Source organism: Panulirus ornatus, chromosome 71, assembly GCF_036320965.1.
Source record: "Panulirus ornatus isolate Po-2019 chromosome 71, ASM3632096v1, whole genome shotgun sequence".
In the NCBI taxonomy this organism is placed as follows: Eukaryota; Metazoa; Arthropoda; class Malacostraca; order Decapoda; family Palinuridae; genus Panulirus; species Panulirus ornatus.
This window is the reverse complement of record NC_092294.1, coordinates 13,155,049-13,165,251: the sequence shown is the minus strand read 5'-3', so window position 1 is coordinate 13,165,251 and position 10,203 is coordinate 13,155,049.

Sequence of the window (10,203 nt, the reverse complement as noted above, 5' to 3'; positions counted from 1 at the left end):
TAATCAGTAGCACGTATGGAGGATCAATTAGATGATATATTCTGAAAATTATATCCACTCCAGTCGATATAAATAGTCGGCAGAGGAACTATTTAGAATTAAACACTCTAAGTAAATAGTTACATCCTTTTGATTAAAACAGAAGATATAACATTTATCAATATCTATATACGACGAAACTAAACCAGTACAGAAATCTGTACCATCTTTAAATAAAGAGAATGTTCTACTGTTTACATTGTGACTGTATACATGAGACGTTTAGATATACGAGTTGAAATATGTAATAGTAAATATATCCTCGTGTTTGTGTGACTTGATGTATTGCTATGTGCTTTTCGGGGCGGGTAATACGAGTGTATTAGTCTCTTGGCAAACCTCCAGGACAAAAGGTCTGGTCATTCTCAGAAACTTTCCCAGTGGCCTGATGGACTTACCTCAGCCTTGAGTGGTTTCCCTCTTCCTCCTCCTCCTCCTCCTCCTCCACCTCCTCCTCCTCCTAATCCTCCTCCTCCTCCTCCTCGGAGGGTTTGCCATTTAGGAAACAACTGTATGAGTTAGACCAACTTCTTGGAACTAAACCATGAGCTCCGTGACGCTAAGCTTATCCTCTCGGAAGAGGCGAATCTCCTACCATTTTTCACAGAATAAACTCGGGCATGACTGAGGTAACTCTTGCAGTGTCACATGTGTTGTATTGTAGACACAAAGATCCAAGGAAGTTACGTTTCTTAGATGATGTATTCTGTTTCCCAGTCAAATTGACACACAGTCACACACACACGAGACTTGGCTTCGGCAAGCCAGACTATCCTGGGAAAATTCAGGCCAGACATGGACCCTTTCAAAGTCAAAGGATTAATGGAAGCCTTGAGGCACTAGCCAGGAGCCTTACAATTTAGAGAACACCTAAAAATTGCAGAGTTTTGGGTAATATTTGAAGTGCTTTCTATTGTTCATATTACCAATATTATATCAAAGTATTTTCAAGGTAGTTTCGTGGATGGGACAAAGTATTTTGAAATATTAAATTTTCAACTTGCTTATATGTCATCAAATTCAAGCCACAAAGGAATCTATGTAGACTCTCTTGCCCAGCGTCCCTCTGGCCACCTCTGAGGGGGTCATGAACAAGTCTTGAGCAGCCCAGCGCTCCTCTGGCCACCTCTGAGGGGGTCATGAACAAGTCTTGAGCAGCCCAGCGCTCCTCTGGCCACCTCTGAGGGGGTCATGAACAAGTCTTGAGCAGCCCAGCGCTCCTCTGGCCACCTCTGAGGGGGTCATGAACAAGTCTTGAGCAGCCCAGCGCTCCTCTGGCCACCTCTGAGGGGGTCATGAACAAGTCTTGTGCAGCCCAGCGTCCCTCCGGCCACCTCTGAGGCCACCATGAACAAGCCTTGAGCTCATGACGAGTGACGCTGTCCATCGATTTTCTCACACTGACCCATGTCCATCATTCCACTCTGTGCACAGCGCCGGGTATGTGGGAGAGACGACGCGTTTCCATCATGTCTTTGAAATTCGCTGAGAGATCATTGGTTATCTCAAGTCTCTCAGCTTCGGCCAGTGACTGGCAGAGGTTTCTGTACCTGCCTGTATAAGCCAGACGACAGGCCGATAATCTTTCAGGGGAATCTAAGGCTTCATAAAATGTCCCCAGATTGCTCTCGTAAGGTCGACATAAACGCCAAGTGGTCTCCCTTGAGGTTTACGACGTTTTTCAACAGCGCTGAGGGGACCTGTGCGTGTGTGCGTGTGTGTGTGTGTGTCGTCAGATACTGATTTCCTGTGAATCTATTCAGCCCACTCATGACGTATCGTTGAGAGTAATGTATTTAATATTCGAATGCACATAAGATGATCAAAACTTCCTTGAGGACGCTGGAAAGAATTATAGCTAATGCAATACTTTAAGTCGTCTGTACAGATATGGACACCAAAGTCCCTCTGCCAGTCACATGGAAACTGTTACCTGTGTACATCAAAACCAAGAAAATATGTGAAATATTTACATTATGACATCCACCAGGTTCCAGGATTACCCTAGTAATATCTCACATCATGACGTTACCACCAGAATTACCCTCGTAATGTCATGGACTACGAATGGCTCCAGGCCATTTGGAATTAGCCACAGTTGTCCACACTTCTGGGGAGGGGAGGAATAGCGTCGTAAACCGCCTGGTCAGCTCCCCCTCCCCCCGTAACATCACAAGGTCGTAACAGCTCTCAAGAGGACCTTCCAATCCACCCCCCCTCACCCTCTCTCAAGAACTCGCAAGAGAGACCCCTCCCTCCACTCCTTCCTCCTTCGTCAGCGTCTTAGACTAGGCGAAACCATCGACTCTGCAAAAAGAGAGCCTTTAAATACTCTTAACATAAAGTGGATCTGTCTCAAGGCTTGCTGAATGATAGGGAAAGAAATCTACATCATATTTGACATTCTATTTCCGCTGATCATTCTCGTGCTTCTCCTGTTATAGCATTTTAAGTGAATCATATCATTATGATATCAATATCTGTCGTACCTGGTAACTGAGGCGAAATCCTGCCCTTAGAGACGAATGATATTCTTAATTACCTCTCGACTAAAATGACAGACACACACACAGACGGAGTTCCACGAGTGTACAGCTCTTGTCCCGTCATACATGAGTAATCACACACACACACACACACACACACACACCCCACACACACACACACACACACACACCCACACACACACACACACACACTGGAAGTTAGCCATCATAGTTTAATACATTCCGTAGATTATATTTTCCGGCCGTTTTAAACACTAGTATTCCTCTGGCTGACTGGCACGAGATGGAGTCTTATCATCCATATCAGCAAGAGGGAAAAAGACAGTCAAGTAAGATAAGGTAAATATCTCTTGTTACGTCACATCAGATTCTGTCACGTCTTCTTCTGGTATGTGTATATCCGATAGTTTCCTTTCTCCGTCGTTTCGTTGTGAGTAGTCCGGATAAATCTGCATTAAATCAACAGCCAACCGGATCGCTGCTCGTTGCCTCCTTGTCCGAGAAGGTCGTAAGTTTCGACGGAGTTTACGTGGAGGTTATACCGATCCCCTCCAGAAGACACTCTGAGGAAATTTCATGACATCCCGAAATCCCCCGCGAAGATTATCGGCCCGGGGTTGGCTCCTACCCAGGCGGCGAGGCTCCTGTGGGAGGGGACGTCGAGGTCGAGGAAGAGGAGGAGGAGGAGGGTTAGGATTGGCTCCTCTTGGCTCTCGAGAATAACTCTGTTCCGTGTCCTTGTTTGTGGGGTTGGTGTCCTTGTTGTTTACTTGCTGTCCTTGCTCTCACGGTTGTTTACTTGCTCCCCCGGACTGTTTCTTTGCTTCCATAGACAGTTTCCTTGCATCTATGGACTGCGTCTTTCCTCCCACATCTCAACACAGGCAGACAATGTGTCTTGCATGTCTGACGACCATCAGTGCGGAGAATCAATAAACAGTGCCTCTCTCTTGGTCATCCTCAGCCCCTAACGCCTGGTATACGAAGCTCTTCCTCCAGTAGAGATCGTACTTAAGATGCAGTTATGCTTGCCATGTCTCTCGAAAGTCAGCTGGACTTAAATATCCTGAGCGACGGAGTATATCCTGTAGGGCTCATGACTTCTGGGATCAAGATCCAATATTCGAACACGTATAAGTTTTGTTGGACGACTGCCCAACCTATGCTCGTATGTGGTAAGGATTTCGTAGCCCGGAATAGCTTCATATTCCCTCGGCAATGTCATTCTGTAGTGGTAATGGCTCCAGCACGGGTTTTAGTGAAGCCCTAAACCTAGTTAGTCGTTGCTATAAACCTGAGCACTCTATTGTGCTGGTATTTCTCCTTGAGGCATTACATGGCAGAGATGTTTAACAGGATGATAACGCAACTCCGTAAGTGTTTAGTGTCTTAATACGATTCCGTGACAACACCGAAGGGACTCGTTTCCAAAGAGATCACCCAGTACAGACTACTATAAGGTTTACTATTAGCCTTGAACCGAGAGCATAACTAGGGTCTTATGGTTTACCGAGGGAAGCATTCTTTCCAGAAGTTATCTCGCTCATAAGACCATTTCCTAAGTGGATGGCCTGCGGGTCAGAGTAGCCAAGAGGTGACCACAATACTCAACGGCTGTAACAAGGCCATTAGCTTACTGAACTGCTTCTCAGAACGGGCGGAGTGTCTGCCTGGAGGTCTGTTGGATGGAATCCTGTTTTCTTTTTTTTTCTTTAAGTTTGAAGTTTAGGTTCATACGACGCTGTCGTGGCTTATGTTTTCGTAATGAAACTGATACGTGCGCGTTTACGTGTAACTCCTCGCACACTTAGGACATCCACACACGATCTGCCACTATCACAATCATTACCTTATTACCACAACAACAACTACAACTGCTACTACGTCTGCTAATACTACTACTACTGCTGCTATAAATCCCACATTTTATCAGTATTATTATAAATATGACTATTTAGACCTCTGAAACAGCTAGACTATTGTTTATCACAACCGTAACTACTATTCCTGCTCTTATCATCCCTCACAACTATCGTACTATTATTAGTACAGCTACTATACCTCTGAATCCATATGTCTCTAAACCTACATGTTTTAGGAACACAGCTCCCTTTTCTCAATCATCTTGTTTGAAGGTAAAATGTAAGAATAAAAGTGAGGAGATTAACTTGTCTTAATCCTCCAATTAAAGATATTTTGACCACTCCAAAAGCTCTCCTCTTCCTACGTACCACCACAACACCTCTGTTAAGTCTTGATGTCTCGCTTGCCACAGTGATAAAACTCATATCCTTTTCTCCCAGTTTTCTATGCGTGTGAAATTTAAAATTTTCCGTTCTAGAGAGTCGAGCTTTATCCTACTATCTCCTACAGATGGGGTGGCATGGGTCCATCTCCTTGTCATCTGTGGTGTGAGGTTAATGTGAACATCTTCCAAGATGGAGCCAACATGATCGAGCAGATTTTTCGATATAGCTCTCATTATCATCCTTGGGTAGCGATAGAGGACTTTAGAATACGTCATCACTGGCAAACTCAGCATCTGAACCTAACAGTTTCAATACGATAGACACCATCTATCAATCGATTATGAAGACGTGACCAGTAGTTTTCTCTTGGTATTTCCTTTCATACTAATGGCTCTTTAGAGAAAAAGTGATCTTGAAACGCCTTCATGGTGTAAGGAAGCCAGAGTTGGTTGGATCCCATCTACTGAGCTATCCCTGTTAAGATCTGATAAGGGAAGTGACACACAAAGGATCGAAGTTGGACCTGTAATGCATAATATGGGAAGTCTACACTCTCAGCATATACTCCCAGATCCCATACCAATGACCTGGAGTTTCTCTCTGTCTCTCTTTCATTCCTTTTATAACCCAGTGGTCTGTGCTACTCAGTGTCAACACCTCATTACCCCCGAACGGTTCTTTGGACAAGCCATCGCGAAAGGATCCAATTAACCTTTATGGCTAAAGGCTTTGACTTGGACGTGGTGCCTTAATAAGCTTAAGTTTGGGGTCCAACACCATTAAGTCCTAAGCTGAACTCTCCTCTTATTCTTTTTAACCCTCGTCTTAACTTTTTTTAGGCTATGAGCTTGAAGCAAATTTTAGAAAGGGAGGTGGGGTATTTTTCTGACATAAAAGCGTTTTAATCTAGCATGAAGGACTGACAACAGGAAAATGAGGAGCTGCAAAATCGTTCTACTTCTTCTGACTTGTTTTCGTCCCTGTGTTGCTGTCACATCTGGACAGAACACTAAAGAGAACTATAAGTTTTAATCGAGACATCAGGTTGGCGGATCCTGACGTTCCCTGGGTACGTTCTCACGAGAGTGGAGTATATAGATTTCTTCATTGCTCTCAGTGTGAACGATGAACTAAACTACTCAAGCAGGTTTTTTTTTTTCTTTTTTTTTCACTCCAGTTTTGTCGCATGAGGTAAAGGCGAGGCGCTGGGCTTGCAGCATTCTCCCGCTCATGATCGAAGAACTTCGGTAAGACATCGTAAAGGAAGTTTACAGACTTGGAACCCTAAAGATGAGATGCCTCAACCTTGAGATTGCGAAATGCACACCCGACTGAAGGGGAGGATCAGAGTTTGTAACCTGATTATCCGAGTGTATAACCTTGAGCTGGAGACCTGTCTGAGATCATCACAACGAATGTTCTTAGAGCGACAAGAGGGGATTCAACGAACTGATAAGCGCTCTGCGAACGAGCAAATGCGTTTCATTTGTTTAGAAGGGATGAGGGCATCTCTGTGGGGATAAGGGGGATCTCTGTGAAGAAAACACGCATGGCTGAGAAATGTTGTATTTGTAGAAGGGGATTCAAAAACGTCACTAATAAATGCAACAAAAGCGAGACTAAACGTTTGAGTTATTGTTGAAGGTTAGCAAAGACATAAGCTTTACTTTTGCTACAGGCGAACACATACAGCAACACCAGCAGCAACAGCAGTAATGAGTATATCAATATCGAGCAACGCAGGCCTACGAATATACAACACAATCACTTGTAACAAAAAGGAACATATATCCATATCATTATCATTATAATCCCAAATATACTAAGACGAAATCTTCCTCCTACAGTTACTAGGAATATCTAGATAGCCACTGATGTATGGAAGTTGTATGTCTTACAACAATTAACAACTTCCTACAAGAAATCATTTAACAGGAATCCAACATATCCAGACAGACCTTCTGCCACCATAATATGTCACAGAAGTTCATAGACTTGTTCACAGACGTGGAGATGATGACACAGGATCTAGGAGAAAAGAGGGAATATATTAGGCTATGAATACTTATTTCCAATCTCTTCCGATCTTCTGTCTCTTCTTGTCGTGATATTACAGGGTAGGATTGCTTTATTGGGCAGGATAAAACCATTTACGTCTCATAACGTCATTCAAATCATTTCTTCCTCTTCTGCAGTCCCCATTAGTGACGTTCTCAGTCTCAGAACGCCCCAGGATATCACCCTGGTGTATACACCTCGTCACAGAAGTCTGATCCATAAAACAACAGGTTCAGGAGGCTTAGAATCACAGATGTTTTGTAAGAAGGTAAATATTCTGCCAGACTCAGAGAAGCGCAGGTACGTCCTTGTGAAGCGATCATCCCAGGTCCTTCGTCCCACATGGTGTTGTGGAGAGCTTAACGTTCGGGGTCATTTGCAGCTCGACCAAAGAAAGTGTGGCAAAACCTGTGTGCCGGCTCGATGCTCAGAGCGACATGCGACGACAGTGTGGAACTAAAAGGCGAATCAGAGGATCTTTCTGAAGACCTGCTTCCTCGGGAAACACGAAGGAGATTATCTGGAGGACGAGGTAACGTCGATCTAATAACTAAACGCGATAAAGGTCATCGGCCAAAGAGGCACATGTAAGGAGGGTACATAACTACAGCTACATGAATACTGTACCTCCTACAACAGCGGGAAGTCCGATTTGTCACAGTGACAAACACTACGGGTACACGACAAGGCGATCAAATATTGCGACAACGAAGGGAGCTGATCTTTCAGTCAGAGGCGGTCTTAAGTTCTTATCCAATTTCACCCTCACTTAGGTATCAAATGATAGTTAAGCTGAAGGTGGTTACCACTTCAAATGCCTTTTCCGATCACGCTCTCTCTCTTATAAAAAGATTTCGACAGGTTTCTGATGTCTTCAAGTTACGTATACGGAGGCCCTAAATGACAGACAAGCAGGCCGAGCAAAATGGACACTATCTTGTAAATTTTTTAGGTTATGGGATCATGGAGTCCTCATCAAACCTCCACTATCAAAATATCAGTTCGTCAGCTGGTCAATTAAGATAGAAATTAATTCTCTAAATCATTTATTGGATGACGGATGGACCAGCTAGCAAAGACTACCAAAGATGACGAAGAAGACAATAATTTTCTTAGTAAAAAATCCTGTAAAATAAAGCAAGCAATCGCTCCTGTTACGAGTGATGAGTGACTGAGGCAAACAAAAGCTGGGATGAAGAGTGACTGAAAACCAGACTTCTTAGATACATGATATGCTGATAAGATTATCTATGTTATCTATAAGAGACGAATTACTGCTAACGAAATGATCTACCATGAGAGAAAATAATGTTTCGTGAGACACAGATGAAGAATGAAAAGGATAGGATCCACTCTGCTCTTACTATGACATATGTGTTGAGTATTCTTGAGGCTTGGGGAAAGATGACATTTGGCCAAGTCATATAAATACGTGAAGCGTCAGACTAAATGTTAAGTAGAGATACTTCCCTGACAGGAGACAAGGTGGGGGTTTATACTCCCAGTCGTCTGAATGTGAAGCTGTCATCACCCCCAGCAACATTCATGCTCGGGTTCTGCTGTGAATTATTTCTACCCTGATATTCTAAGGACATTGCACCTTGCAACAGCAGTGGGCCATCATGCGCACCAGACGCGTGTGTCTTGCGATTCATTATAAACGAATCAAACCTAGAATGGTTCTAGATTCTGTCAGGTTGCCACTGAAAAAGTACGGTAGGAGGGAAGAGTGGTGGGGAGGGGGGAGCCAACTCGTCGAAAGACCATTAATAATTTTCACTCTTATCCTGAACGTTGGCTCTCAAAGTTTAATGGGTCCAACAGACAGTTACCATCTGGAGGGGGAGGAGTGGTGGGGAGGAGGGGGATATGGGACACATAAAGAAAGAAACAGCGGGGCTAGTGTGGGGTGGGGTGAGGGGGGTGGGGTTTGGAAGGGTTGTTGTTGTTGTTGAGAGAGAGAGAGAGAGAGAGAGAGAGAGAGAGAGAGAGAGAGAGACGTCCTGAATGATTATTGATGAAGAAGGATCGTATCTGGCAGAGAATGAGACGCCTGTCAGTCCTCATCCAAGATATTAACGTTGTTCTTTACTGTTGTTCTTTATCTGGTGACCTCACGATTGACCTGACTTTACATCCGCAGTTCTGAGGTCATCTTCTCCAGCGACGGTACCATCAGAACCGTGGTATGTTGATGGTTACTAATGTGAATTACAGCTTTTCCATCAAATCTTGCCACAGATCACTAAGATTTACGCCCTCCTCCTCCTCCTCTTACTACTACTACAGTTCCTTCCTCTACTTCTCCACCTCCTCCTTATCCTCCACGTCTTCCTCCTCCTCTTCTTCATCCTCCTCCCTTTCTTCCTCCTCCTCCTCCTCCTCCACCGTGTTGGTGTCGTACCAAAGTTACCTCTCTCTCCTCCAGCCTAAAATCCCTCCTAATTCCCTTGGAAGTCCTCGCCTGTCATCCTTATAATCTCCCTATTTTTGCTCCCATTATCGCTGCCTCCCCTCCTGAACCCTTGGCCCTAAAATTCCTCTTGTTCAATTCTCTTAATCTTCTGGTCTCATTACCCCTTTGGTCTGATGACCTCTCGGTGTCCTGACCCTCTGGTTTCCTGACCCTTTGGTCTGATAACCTTTCTGCTCTCCTGACCATTTGCTCTCCCACTCCTATGGTCTCCTGACCATCTGGTCTCTCACTTCTGTAGTCTCCTAACCGTCTGGTCTCCCACCTCCGTAGTCTCCTGATCCTCTCGTTTCCCACTCCTGTGGTCTCCTGACCCTCTGGTCTCTCACTTCTGTCGTCTCCTAACCGTCTGATCTCCCACCTCCGTAGTCTCCTAATCCTCTCGTCTCCCACTCCTGTGGTCTCCTGACCCTTTGGTCTCCTGACCTTCTGGTCTCCTTCTTCAAGCCCCCAAGATCAAAAGTGAGGGGAGACTTAGCATGGATTAAATACCGTCTTCCGCAATGATCAATGAAAAAGATTCAGCCATTAATCTTGATTATGCATAGCTCTATTTGCGTTTCAGAAATATATTCATTTAATCAATCTCACTGCAGGAACCAACAATGCATGAATAAACAAAGCCATTTCAGATTGGGATATTGACCACATACCACCTTAACAACGAATCTTGGAAGAATATCTTTTAAAAAATTTTATAAATGGACAGAATAAACGTCTTGAACCAGCGGAAGAAGTTCCTAAAGTTTCAAAACAATCCCCTGTCGTATCCAGAACTTACCCCCCACAATGCTTTGGTAAACACTGAATGTGGTGACGGTCAGTCATGTTCCAGTGTTCCTCCAGCTCCTCTCATCTCTAAGGAACGGAGATATCT